A 13,869-nucleotide genomic window follows, 5' to 3' on the forward strand; every position below is an offset into this window, starting at 1 on the left:
CAAATTGCTTACACTTCTGTAAGGAATACGCAGTACGTGCCTTTGTCAGTCATTGCTCACCATACCTGTAACTTTCTTATCTAACTCACTTCCTCAAATGGTGAAGGTCCACAAACATAAATGAAAAAAAAAACCCTTGTTGTAGATGAGGTGCACAAAAAAGCAGCCCCTGATAGTGTATAACACATTTGTACTATTGCAGAGACACATGTAACATATATATATACTGTATATATATATGAAACAGAAATAGAAACAGAAACAGGAATCGCTTACTCACCTGGAGAATCTCTGTAGGAATATCTAGCATTTATCAATGGAAATAAAAGCTGCTTTAATACAGTGCATGTTCAAACTCAAACCCTCAGCTGCTGTTCTTGTTTGTTTTGGGACAAATTGCAACTGAGCATCGCATGAGCCGTTACGTACCCTTATCTGTTAGGGAATTTCAAGGGAGGAGTTAGGTCAGAATGGGTAGGCTGCAAAACAACAAGTAAAGATTTATTCCAAGATGAAACATTGTGGCGGTTTTCTTATCTTTTCAGCATGGACTAAACTTTTACGTGTTCCTTATATGCTATATGTGTATATATTAGCACCAATGTTGTTCTTAAAAACTAACATGAAATTGTCAGGGACATTCAGCTATATACAAAGACGAGACAGACAAAGTAATAATTCTGTATTAACATGGCCTACATATTGACGCAATGATCGAACTAACTGACATGTTCTGATTCAGATCCCCTGCAGTTCATGCCAATTAGAACAATAGCAATGCTGAGTCCTCCCCACCCTACCGAGCACAAATTCAGCTGCTCTCCAGTTCTGTTCTGCATGTTTTTTCATTGCAATTGAGCTCGGAGCTGGAGATGATCTCCATACAGTTCTGTGTTCACTAGCCCGCACTTGCGTGCTAATTTACGGGTTGTGGCAAATGCTTTTCTATAGTTCATATACATGACGGCAACCTGTTACCGAGGAACCTGAGAGGTTTAAAAGCCTCACGAGCCAGGCAGGACTCGAACCCACAATCTTCTGATCCGAAGTCAGACGCGTTATCCATTACGCCACTGGCCCATAGAACATGCGCTTGCACTCCACCACAGAGAGCTCTACACTGCTACTAGTAGTACACTTCCCCATCTAAATTTTCACAGCAAGAAACTTGTGTTTCCTACTATTTTTATCAGGTTTAAAATATCATCTCCTTAAAACAGAAAAAGTGTTGATGTGTCGTGCTGAAATTCCGATTGATTTTGAATTCAAAGAAAAAAGGTTTTCTTCCAAAACACCATGAAATTGTCACATCTTGCAGACAATAGGTGTATTCCATGTTGAAAAGAGAAGAAATAAAACCATGGAGCCTTTTACAGGTGTGAGGCTTCTTCAGGTGTGAGAAGACCTCACAGTCGAAACGCTGTGTTTCCGTTCTTCTCTTTTCAGCATGCAATAAACCTATTGCTTGTTCCTTTGCAGCCGAGGCATGCTGACGTAGCTACCCAGCTGAACATCTTCCAGACTCTACAATACTTCTCTCCTGTAGAAGTAAAGCAGGGCTTGCTGGGTGAGCTTTTGCTCCGGTAAATTAGGTCACGTGTCATGTTAAATCACTTCTTCTAAACACAACATTTAGTGGTGCTAGCTTTCCCCATTAAAAAAAACAGACATTTCCCTTACAGTACATGACATATCGTTTTTATTCTATGAATAAGTATAGAAATTAAACAAAAGAAAAAATGGTGTCGCCAAAGAATGCACAGCTTGGACATGAAAAGTGCCCGATAAATGCCATTTCTCATCATTTCTCTTGGCGTCAGTTCTGCTATTAAATGGGACGGAGGCAACGGGCTCAGAGAGCAGGTTAAGTGCACACCGAACACAGATGTGTCCAAGTGTCTGTAAAAGCGCGGTGCTCCGCTGGCGCTGTTCCCTAGTGGCTTAAAGTGCCCGCCTAGTAAGCAGGCGATCCTGGGTCTGAATACCAGCGGTGCCTCTCTCCGTGTCTTGTTGTGCCGAATGTATCATTTCAGACAAACATGTACAGCTTGGTTCAGTTTAATGCAAGAATTCATTTCCTTTCTGGAATAACTTGTTTTTGAAGAAATCCATACAGCTTGTGAAAGATGAAATCCATTTCTTGGTTGTCAGTGGAAAAAGATTGCCGGCTGCAAGAAGCGCAAGTGATTGTTTTCTTTGACCATAAACCTGCAAATGTAGGGAACACAAGCGGCCGTCAGTCTCTGTGGCGCAATCGGTTAGCGCGTTCGGCTGTTAACCGAAAGGTTGGTGGTTCAAGCCCACCCAGGGACGCATGTCTCCGTTTTTCCAATGTAAACATCATCACCGCTAAAGAAGATGGCGCAGAAGGCTCCACAGTCGAAACGTTGTGCTTCTTTTCTTCTCTTTTCAGCATGGAGTAAACCTTTGCTTGATCCTTTGCAGCCTAAGCATGCTGACGCAGCTACCTTTCTCTTAACGCACCTCAATCATTATTCACCAAAACGATCAGCAGAATAAGTCGCCTTTGTGGTGATGTCACTCCTCTGCTTCACAAATGTCCTTAGTGACGGGCCATTTCTTTCTGCCATTTTTCCGGAGCGGTTATTGATTGCTCCATCATTTCCCTCTTACTTTCCATCACTAGATTGAAAAAAAAAACAGAAACAGGCTGACAGGACGACAATCAAATTGCAAAAACTCATCAAAGCACTCGATAGAGTATTTGAATCCACAAGTAACTACGAGCAACTTTGTCCTTTGTCGGAAAATGTCAAAAAGAAAAAGATGGTGGCTTTTTCATATTCGTTCTTTTATTTTTAGTTCGTTGGCTCTTCTGTCCATTGTCCTCCTGCCTGGCTCTTGACCTGTGACTGTCTGAACGCACACAGTAAAATTTCATGTGGGGGATTTGTCCTGAGCCTCTGTGAAAGACCCACCCACCCCCATAAATAACTGCTCTAGAAACACATGAATGCAAAACTAAACCACAGCTTAAAGAGGAGCTTGTCATGACCGCCAGGCAGTTAAGACCAACTCATAAGCGATCTAATCAGCACCAGCAGTGGGTGATTATTAACAAACGCCGCCGCACGAGTTTACCCACCTGCACACACTCCACCGTGCGGTACGCAGTGCTATTTTTACCATCTTTACCTGCTTCCCGCTGCTCGGTATTGAGTCTGCTCCTTGAGAGCTCTACCTGGCGTTTTTCCATTACCTCGTTTATTCTGGATATTGGACTCCCCTTCTGCCTTTTCGACTTTGGACCTCGCCTCTCACCTCGGACTGTTTGCCACCAGTGTTCTCCCTGGATTACGACTTACCTTACGCCTCTTGACCACGAAACAAAGCAAAGCAGAGCAAAACAAAACGAACAAACGAAAACCCTCACGTCCCGCACTTGCATATAACGCCGTTACGTGCCCAAGCGGTATTGTATGTCATCCTAGCACTGCACCCCGGGGCGTACGGTATATGGGAACGAGCACACGCCACGAATCGTCTCGAATCACTCCCTACAGCTGTAAGGAGCTTTGAAGCGTGCACCCCCAACATTCTTCTTTGCGCATCTGTGAAAGGTAAACTCTTGAGCAAACTCTGAACCAGCTCTAAGGAAACTAATCCGATTAGACGTTACTTTGACTCATCCTTTAAGGGACCCTTGTTAATTGGAGAAATCAATGATTTCGAATGAATTCTGTATGCGTTAAAAGACAGCTATACACAGAAAACATGCAGGACACTGCTCATGATGTTTCCCGAGCCGAAACACAGTGCGTTTTTCCAAGCCATTTGACAAAGCCCGCCCACTGAAAACTGCAGCAGATCGTGTAAAGGCGTTCAACTTTGTAACTACTGCACGCACAGGAAGCAGAATAAATTCCTCTTTTCAAACTGTCAAAGGTTTGCTGCAGGACATCGCACAATCTCTTTTGAACGGGGACAAACGATTTCTTATGGGGCGCAGTAAGTACAGACGTTTATAAAGCTCCACTCATGCCGACGATGCAGCATGAAGAAGCGCAACCTAACGTTTGACAGACAAAAGCCGGGCGCCGCTACAAGCAATATGAAATCAAACTGACAGCACACGGCGTTTCGCGCTGACTCAAAAGTGATCTCGACAGACGCTGTTCTCTGCATAACGCTGAAAGAGATAAAAAGCGTTTCTGTGGAAACGTAACAAGCTTGTTTCTTTCTATCATGATGTCACTATGACAAAATCTGTCTTTAAACACCTTGCTCAGTCTCTGACGAGACTGTCAAAAATTGCTTTCGCCGATTGTATTGCAAACCGGCGGAAGGGGGATATTGGGAAAATTTTTCAACTAGTAATAATCGCGCCTCGGCTAAACCTCACAGGCTACGATACTGCCACTGCGCAAAGCTGACGGTTGCCAGGCAACCGCGGGGATCCTACGGAAATCGTTATCAATCGTCTCATGGCATGTCGTTGCTGTAACGCTTCATATTTGTCGTCTTCTTCTTCTAGCTTGAGGTTTTGAAGAATTTCATGACAGACAAGGGCTCCGTCGGAAACAAAGGGCGTTGTGAGAAAACCGTTGCTTATTTTCAGCAGCAGAAATACAACCCTTTAAATACAAGATGACAGAACAATGACGAAGGGCATGCCGGGAGGAACTCATGCACTACAGAGGAAAGGGGGCGGGCACGTACAGTTCACATTCAAGCCACAAGTACTCTTCTCGGATGTTGCATAAACAAATCCTAACGTCCTGAAAGCATTGCAGCATGTTTGTGTCCCACTTCCCGTGGTTGCAGGACGACTGACACGAACGGACAAACACAATCTGTGGCGTTTAGCGTGACATAGTCTTGCAGGCATCGTGCTGTCTCACTGCAATACTATACCGCTGGAGGAAACAGCCCGGGTTCGATGAGCCTTGGAATGTGACTAGGAAAGTGAAGCCTTTTGAAAGAGGTAAAACACTGCTCAAAGGAACTGAGGGAGAATCTTACAGGGGATTCTGAGCGGTGTCTAAATAAATAAATTCTTCAGTGTCTGCGGATGGCATTTTGCAGCTGGAAACAGATGTCGACGCTTTTTGAACAGAGCACCAAAAAAGCGTCTTTTTTGAAGGTACAGGTATTGAGCATTGGTGGTTCAGTGGAAGAATTCTTGCCTGCCAAGTAAGAGGCTCGGGTTCGATTCCTGGCCAATGCAGTGGCTTTTGCATGCTCACCACTATACCACCAACACACGCCCACAGGATCCCAGCAGGACACCACCAGAGAATGCTCACGATTTCGGAAGCTGTCTCCGGGATGTTCTGATTCCACACATCCTGAATAAATCATGATATTGTTAGTTGCTGTAGCTAGACGTTCAAATGAGTTTCATGGCCAGATGGACTGTTTCCTCCAGTGGTATAGTATTGCAGTGAGACAGCACGATGCCTGCAAGACTATGTCACGCTAAACGCCACAGATTGTGTTTGTCCAAATTTGAACTTTCACAAAAGCATGCTAGCAGACAAATGCGCCTCAGAGGACTTAAGGCTGGCTGTTATATGCTGGAATTACCTTTTTTTGACGCTCTTACGAATGCGATGTCAACGAAAACAGAACAAAGCACAAAAAAACCCTCAAGTCCTGCAGTTGGATAGAATGCCGTTACACGTCCAAGCCGTATTTGACTTCATCCTACCATTGCAACACGGGGCGTATATGGAAATGAACACACGCTACGAATTGTCTCTAATCAGTCCCTACAGTTGTAAGGCGCCTGGAAGCATGCACCCCCATCATTAATCTTTGCGCATCTGTGCAAGGTAAACTCTGGAGCAGTCTTTGAAACGGCTCAAAGGAAACACGTGATTGATTCCATGTGCATCTGGGGTTCATATCTTATTTACATTTAATTCAAGGGAAAGGCTTGGGTCAGTTTCAGACGGCCTCCAACAGCGAGATTCAAGCGCCCCACCTTCAGCCCAATCTGCGCCACCAGAACGCCAACGGCTCCTCTGCGCTCCGGGGTGCGGTTGTGACCCCGTAACCTAAAGTGTTGGTGGCAGACAAATGGAGACTAACAGGTGACGTCCTAGGACATGACTACATTGTGACACTCGGTGGGGATGGTGACCATTGCTTGGAAAAGAGTGCGAGGCCCCTTTAGAAAAACATTTTGTTAACAGGCATTCTGCCTCAGCCTAAACACCTATAGCTTGAAAAGCGCATGCTATTAGACAGGCACCTCTGCAAGACCTTAAGAGTCTCTTAAACTAGTGATAGTAAGGTGTTCCCAATGGGCGATGTTCGGCTTTCAAATCATCTCTCCTTGGAAGCGCCGAGATGCAGCTGTTTAAGGCTTAGAAGCACCTGACTGTTTCACTACCTAGCTGATCACTGTCAGTCAGGGAGCTCAGAGGTGAAAAGCCTGTCTGAGAGACAATTCGCCGTCGATCAGTTCAATATGTTCCGTACCAGCTCGGCGCACCTGAGATCATCTTGGTAGCCGTGTAGCTCAGATGATTGAGAGCGTGTGTGTGTGTACCACCGTGATTGGATGCCGGTCCTTCTCAGGTCACAGCAAACCTTCTGCTGCCTAACTTCCCTTATTTTTGGGGATCCCTTTGAAAAAGCAAAGGAAAAAAAAACTGGCTCTTCATCAGCGTGCTCAACCTCACCCAGTGTGGCGCAGTGGCCTAATGGCTAAGGCACTGGCACTCTAAGCCAGGGATTGTGGGTTCGAGTCCCATCTGGGGTGCTCCTGTCCCCTTTTGAGAGTACAAATGTCCTTGCAATTTGCGAAGCTACAACCCCACCTTACTCAGTGAGCGGCTCTGCTTTTCTCTCACATACAGTTGGAAGAAAAACTTTTGTAAACAGCCCTTCGGAATGATGTGGATTTCTGCATGAATGGCTCCTAACATGTGATCTTATCTTTATCTAAGTCATAATAATCAATAAAGAGAGTCTGATTTAACAAACAACACACGCCCAACATTTGACATTGCTGTTTTAACAAATGTTTTAAACAATCAAGGTCATTGATGGAAAAAGTACGTGAACCCTTATATTAAGGAGCTAGTGGAACCTCCTTTATTGACAAAAACCTCAACCCCCACTTTCTGTAGCGGCTGGTCAGACCTGAGCAGCGGTTAGGAGGTATTTTGGCCTATTCCTCTATGCAAAACTGTTTCAGTTCATGTATATTTTTGGGATGTCTTGCGCTGAACGGCCTGCTTCAGATCATGCCACAGCACTTCAATGGGATTGGGGTCAGGACTCTTACTTGGCCATCCCAAAATACGGAATTTCTTCTGTTTCAGCCACTCTGTTGTTGATGTACTCCTTTATTTTTGTCATGCTGCATGACCCAGCGTCTTTCGAGTTTTAGATCACAGGCAGACACCCTGACATTCTGCTGTAGAATTTCCTGATACATCTTGGAATTCATCGGTCCCTCGATGATTGCAAGCCGTACAGCCTCCGCCATGCTTCCCAGGTGGGATGAGGTTTTGGAGTTGGTATGCAGTGTTTTGTTATCTCCAAACATAACGCTGTGCACATTTACCAACAAGTTCAACTTTTGTCACGTCTGTCCACAGAACATTGTTCCAGGAGTTGCTGTGGAACATCCATGTGGTCTTTAGCAAACTTGAGAGGGGCAGTGGTGGTTTTTTTGTTGGGGAGAGCAGTGGTTTCCTCCGTGGTGACCTCGGATGATCACCACTCCTGTTCAGATTTCTTCTTATGGTGGACTCATGAACACAGACGTAAGACAAAGTCAACCACCTGTTCGCTAGATCCCATCCCCACTCAGCTAGTCAAAGATTCCCTCGAAGGACTGGCAGGACCTATAATTAGTATGATGAATGCATCGCTTGCGTCAGGCGTTGTACCTGATCAATTTAAGGTAGCAGTTGTTAGACCGCTCCTTAAGAAGTCAAATTTGGATCCACAAGTTCTTAACAACTACAGGCCTGTCTCAAAGGTCCCATTTCAATCTAAAAGTCTTGAGAGAATAGTTGTTGCCCAACGTCAATCGTATCTGGATTCAAATAATATAATTGAGAAATTTCAGTCTGGTTTCTGAAACTGCATTAACGAGAGTCGTAAATGATATTCTCTTAGCTACTGATGCGGGGAATGCAACAGTGCTTGTGCTTCTAGATCTTAGAGCTGCCTTTGACACGGTTGACCTCTCTGTTTTGTTACACAGGCTTGAGTTTGAGGTTGGCTTATCTGGAACCGTCCTTCAGTGGTTTACTTCACATTTTACTCATCGTTTTCATTATGTTCAAATATCTAATAATTGTACTGCTTCATCAACGTCACCAGTTCAATTTGGGGTACCAGACGGATCAGTGCCGGGACCAATATTGCTCTCTCTCTCTACATGCTGCTGCTAGGTAGGATAATAAGAAAAAATAATATGAACTTTCATTCATATGCTGATGACACTCAAATAAACATTTTGTTTCCACCAAATGACAACTCTTCTATTATCACTTTAGTTAAATGCATTAATGAAGGAAAGACTTGGATGTGTGAAAACTTTTTGTAACTCAACTCTGAGAAAACTGAGGATCTGTTGATCGGAGGCAACAATACTGATAGGACTACTATAACTTCAGCACTTAACTCAGAGGATTTAAACATTTGCCTCAAATGAGGTTACGTGCTGCCTCAAAGAGACAGCACGTAACCTAGGCGGCATATTAGACACAAGGCTCTTAACAACTTGCATTGTTAAGTGCCTTGGGACAACCTTGTTGTGAAAGGCGCTATACATTGATTTGAACTGAATTGACAATGTAAAATGTTGTGTGTTGTTTGTTAAACAAGACTGTCTTTATTTATTATTATGCGTCAGATGAAGATCAGATCACATTTTAAGAGCCATTCATGTAGAAATCCAGATCATTCGTGTTTTAAAAGTCGCGGGAAAAGCGAAACGGGTGCTTTTCCTTTGTTGCGCAGACACACGACGACACCGTAGGCGGCAGGACTCGAAGCTTCGCAGGGAGACCCCGACGGCTTTCTAATCCATCGCCCTAACCACTCGGCCACGGCTGCAGCGCGCGCTGCTTTCTTGATACAGTCTAACATAGAGTGCCGGGCGGCGGTGGAAACCTTTTTCAAAGTCGCTTTTGGTTTAACAACAACAAAAAAAAATTTCACAAAATGCATGCTAGCAGACAAATGCGCCTCGGAGAACTTAAGGCTGGCTTCAAGTTGGAATGATAGTCTCCCCGTCCGGTCAGGAAAAGGGAACTTTGTTAGACAGAAAGAAGGAAGTAACAATAACGGAGAATTGTGTGCAAGGATTTTAGAAGCTGCGCAGCCCTGCAGTTTCAATAGCCCTTTTATTCGTGTTAGATGCTGGAATTGCCTTTTTTTGACGCTCTTACGAATGCGATGTCAACGAAAACAGAACAAAGCACAAAAAACCCTCAAGTCCTGCAGTTGGATAGTTGGATAGAATGCCGTTACGCGTCCAAGACGTATTTTCAAGACGTGATTCCCTGAGTCCCAAAAATTTGTAAGTTCTTTGGATGATCTGTGGACCGATCTTTCACGATGAAGAATTCCTTAAGAAGAATAGATCTCGGCCCACCATCCCAATGCCTCCATCTCAAAACAGCAACCTCCCACTGCCCTTAGTCTGCAAGGCAGTCCTTTCAAGTGCGATGATGACGCCGGGACCTTCGTTGCCTATTGTACGAGCTGAACTTTTGTGCTCATCAATTCAACGCTCTTTCCATCAACTCATCTTGTCTTTTGACGCTTCGTGTTTTGTGCTCCTTTGACTATCGGCATATCGGGTGACTGCAAACACTGAAGTTCTTGCTTACGGAGTGTGGAACAGTGTTTTCAAGTGATCGCTGTTCTGTCATGTTGACGCCGAGTGAATCTTTCTTTGGCAACATGGGCAGGCTGACAGCAAAAGTAATGGCAAATTTCTTGACTTATTTCTGAATATGAATGTTCTTTAGAAAAGGGATGCGGCGTTGCTTCTCCCCCGTGTAAAGGTCACGCATTCCAGACGTGGTTATGAGCGAACAGTTGCCGCAAGTGTTTGAAAAGAGCAAGCAGCCATGCCCCGTGTGAGGATCAAACTCAGGACCTTCAGATAAAGAGACTGATGCGCTACCAACTACGCCAACGAGGCCAGCTGCAGTGCACAGCCGGAAAGTTTGCCTCATATGGATTTCAGTCGCCCGTTCCCTAATCTTCAGACGCCCTCTGCTGGATGTTGCATTTGCCTTTTGATCTCACCGATACTTTTTTGGTCTGTTTCTGTTGCGAGTCTGTTTTTCAGATCTCACCTAGCACAAGTCTCTCTGGCTGAAGTGGCCTCTCTGCTTCAGCATCGTGCCCTCACTCAGCCATTAAAAACGTCACTCGGACTTCTGACATGCTGACATGAAATGTCAAGAGAGAGTGGCGGAGACGCTTAAGGCAGAGAGAAGATGAAGAGGGGGCGTGGCTGTGAAATGATTGACAGCTGCATGACGCTCTCCATGCAAGGTGTGACCACAGGCTAAAGGACACCTTTCGGCACATCAAGCTCTAAGCACACACCTGGAGGACGTGGGAAACGATCCCGCTACCTCTCGCATGCAAAGCGAGCGCCGTACCATGCAAGCTAACCCCCCTCGCTGGGGCTCATGCCTCGGTGTCGCCTAGTGCCGCTTGTTCCCCTCTTACCGGGTGCAGTTCACTGCCCTTCGTCTGCAAGGCAGTCGTGTAATTGCGGCTTTCTTGACTTATTGATGAAGGTCTGACTGGACGAGCGAATGACGCCTCTCCCCCGTCCTCAAGCTCGCTGACAGGATAAAATAGAAAGTGCTGCCGTGGCTCATTGGTTTAGGGGTATGATTCTCACTTAGGGTGTGGGAGGTCCCGGGTTCAACTCCCGGCTGAGCCCTTGTGTGCTCTTTTTGTCCTCGTGACTGGGAACTGATATCCACATCACCTTGCAGCATCTGCTTATGGCAAATGATGGAATGTGACTAATGACTGAACGAGCCTGGTGAATACTCATCACGTGGCACAATGAGAGCGTGCAGTCAGCTGTCCAAGGCAGCAACCTCATTGCTCGTTCAAAAGAACACGTACTGAAAACTCATCACCACTATGTCGTAAATGAGCACCGCAATCGCTTGTTGTCATGCGTCCTTACTTGGGAAATGCAGAAGCAAAAACTGCCCTCTCTCAGCCACCGAAACGTGTGCGGCTCGCCTTGCACTCTCTGCGCCTCGCATATTTATGGAGCTGTCTGCTCTTCTTTCTGTTGAAGTACGCAAGTTACGTGGCGTACTGCAGACTATGATGTGCTCAATGACAGCTTTCAAGATTTGAAAACTATGAGCTTGATGGCTCAAGTCGAACGAATGTGGTTGTTACGCAATTGATGATCAAACGCACATATTCTAACGATTCGTGAGAGTATGTTCTAAAGATCCTTGGCTCAATCCCGGGTTTCGGCATTTTGTTTCATCGCTCCCTTTGTTCCTCTCTCCAGCGCCCCCTGCCTAAAATGACGCGTCCCTTTCTCAGCCCGAAACGCAAGCGATACACCAGCAGCAAACACTACAGGTTTCCGTAGTGTAGTGGTTATCACGTTCGCCTAACACGCGAAAGGTCCCCGGTTCGAGACCGGGCGGAAACAGCCTCGATTTGCACGCTCCTGTACTTCACAGAGGTATTGAGCAACCGGTCATTTGTTCCCAATGTATTTCCGGTGCCTTCATGCACTCTTGTACCAAACGCACGTTCCTTCTGTACGCGGAGCCGATCATTTGCAATTGGGCTGTGCCGACAGACCAGGACGAGCTCTGTCGGCTCAAAAGCAGCGCAGGACCTGCAAGAACAACAGAAAGATTAGCATCCAGCGGGGGCTTCTTAGTGAGCCCAAGATCTCATCAAGAATCGGCTCCAGCAACAGGGCTGGGCGCATTGTTCCATTCTCCGACCACTCTCGGTGTAAACAAGTCCCTCCTGGTCTCTGCTTGAATTGCACTTTCCTGCGTTTGCTTTGGTGTAACTGGCTTCCCCTGCATGGGCGAATGTGAAGAAGATCCTTAGTAAGTCATTGAAGAAACCCGAGAAGAGGTCGGAGTGGCCTCTGTCGTTCATCAACGATCCAGTCAGGCAGTACTCCTCTGTAAAGCGCCGTTCGTTCACATCGATTGGCTTTTTTTTGCCTTCATTCGTGCAAGTAGTAAAAGCAGACGCCCCTATTCTGCCGTGACCCCGATTCGAACCGGGGTTGTTGCGGCCACAACGCAAAGTACTGACCACTATACGATCACGGCGAGTTACCGATACACACGTGGCAGGGCGGAAAAGGCTGTGCTTTCTTCATGTGACATAATTCGGAAAAGTCCTGACGTTGCATTTCAACTGAGCCCCAGTATACATCGACCCTTCGACACTCTGAGTGACAACTCTCTTGCGTGTTTTCTAATATTTCTGTAGTTTGCTTGCATGATGCCCGGAACAGCAGGGTTGTGCGCTCCTATATGGTCTAGCGGTTAGGATTCCTGGTTTTCACCCAGGCGGCCAGAGCTGACCATCGCTGCAGGAGGTGGGAGGGTTACTCTGGTAGACAGGGCTGACCTTTGGCAATAGGATTTATACTCTCCAAGATGATATTTGCACTTTCTGGAGAGGCGATTTTCTCCACTTCAGTAGCCCGATTTCGTCGATTGCGTGGAGAGGGCTGTAGAATGTGGCGCCGCCTTTCCTGCACCGTCCATGACAGGCGTGCTGGACTCTGGAGAGAGAGCACGGTCCATCAGCGCACACCAATAAAGGCACTGGAAGCCGCTGAATCGCATTGGCGAAGCTCAGCACTGGGCCGCTGGGCACATCTGACCACTGTTTCCGTAGTGTAGTGGTTATCACGTTCGCCTCACACGCGAAAGGTCCCCGGGTGGAAACGGACTTCAGACTTCTTTTGTCGCCACGCACAAAAGGGGATTGGGGATTCGCCTAGCGCTGTTATCGAACAGACCCACTCACCTCTTAGTGTGGCGGGATCTGCACAGTGCATGTCGCAGCGCATCCTGCTTTCACTTCAATGCGCGTCCTGATGTACCCCTGTCTCCCGCGTGACAGGTGGGGACAGGTGACAGGTCCTATACTAATGAGGAAGACATCGCTCTCTCCGACCCCCCGGCATCGTGTCCCGACCCACCGTGCTGGAAGCCGACGCGTGCTGTGATTCCTTTACGGAGCAGAAATGACAACCGAGGAGCCGAGAGATCATTTCAGCATTTCGCGTCTGAACGGAAAACACAAACGACCAACTCAGAATGACTTGCCTTTGACGCTTTTCAAAGCGTTCTTTGTGCACGACGACTGCGCCGCCTAGCAGATACAAATGGGTTGTACAACTTTGAACTAGTAAATGGAAGAGGGCTAAGCCTCCTCTCTTTTAGCCCAGGTTCGATCTGTCTCCCAGAATCACCAGGGCGCACACACACACACCCGTGCCGTTGAAGTGCTCTACTTCATTTCTAAGGGCAACTCAACATTCACTCCTACCCCGAGTGCAGAAAAGACAGCGTCCGCAGCAACAACAGCTCAGGTCTCTGCACAGGAGCTAAGCTGCCCCCATCTCCTCTGCTCTGCGGCTCCTGCAGAGCGGAGTCCTGCCTGGAGCTGTGTTTGCAGGCGGCGGCTCCCCACGCTCTGTCTGTGCGTCGTGAAATTAATTAATAACGTTAATAAATTTATAAAGTTAATTTATAAAGTTAATAAAGTTATAAATTAGAAATTAATAACGATATAATTATATTCATGTACCGCAACACAAGAATAGTACACGCTGTACATTGTCTGTCGATAATGTTTCTGTAGTGCTTTAGTGGGTTAGGTTCCTGACTTCCA

At 46.4% G+C, this 13,869-nt stretch overlaps 5 non-coding genes across 5 annotated transcripts; 2 read left to right on the forward strand and 3 right to left on the reverse strand.

Moving 5' to 3' along the window:
* Positions 1-1,007: 1,007 nt before the first annotated feature.
* Positions 1,008-1,080, reverse strand: trnar-ucg (transfer RNA arginine (anticodon UCG)). The gene has a single exon. It is a non-coding gene; the product is annotated as a tRNA-Arg (tRNA).
* A 1,159-nt stretch (positions 1,081-2,239) lies between these two features.
* On the forward strand, positions 2,240-2,313 carry trnan-guu (transfer RNA asparagine (anticodon GUU)). Its single transcript has one exon. It is a non-coding gene; the product is annotated as a tRNA-Asn (tRNA).
* A 1,937-nt stretch (positions 2,314-4,250) lies between these two features.
* Positions 4,251-4,392, reverse strand: LOC148631147 (U4 spliceosomal RNA). The gene has a single exon (XR_015934903.1). It is a non-coding gene; the product is annotated as a U4 spliceosomal RNA (small nuclear RNA).
* Positions 4,393-10,068: 5,676 nt separating this feature from the next.
* trnak-cuu (transfer RNA lysine (anticodon CUU)) lies at positions 10,069-10,141 on the reverse strand. The gene has a single exon. It is a non-coding gene; the product is annotated as a tRNA-Lys (tRNA).
* Positions 10,142-11,571: 1,430 nt separating this feature from the next.
* trnav-aac (transfer RNA valine (anticodon AAC)) lies at positions 11,572-11,644 on the forward strand. Its single transcript has one exon. It is a non-coding gene; the product is annotated as a tRNA-Val (tRNA).
* Positions 11,645-13,869: the final 2,225 nt, after the last annotated feature.

Source organism: Lepisosteus platostomus, unplaced genomic scaffold, assembly GCF_059453375.1.
Source record: "Lepisosteus platostomus isolate fLepPlt1 unplaced genomic scaffold, fLepPlt1.hap1 Scaffold_80_H1, whole genome shotgun sequence".
In the NCBI taxonomy this organism is placed as follows: Eukaryota; Metazoa; Chordata; class Actinopteri; order Semionotiformes; family Lepisosteidae; genus Lepisosteus; species Lepisosteus platostomus.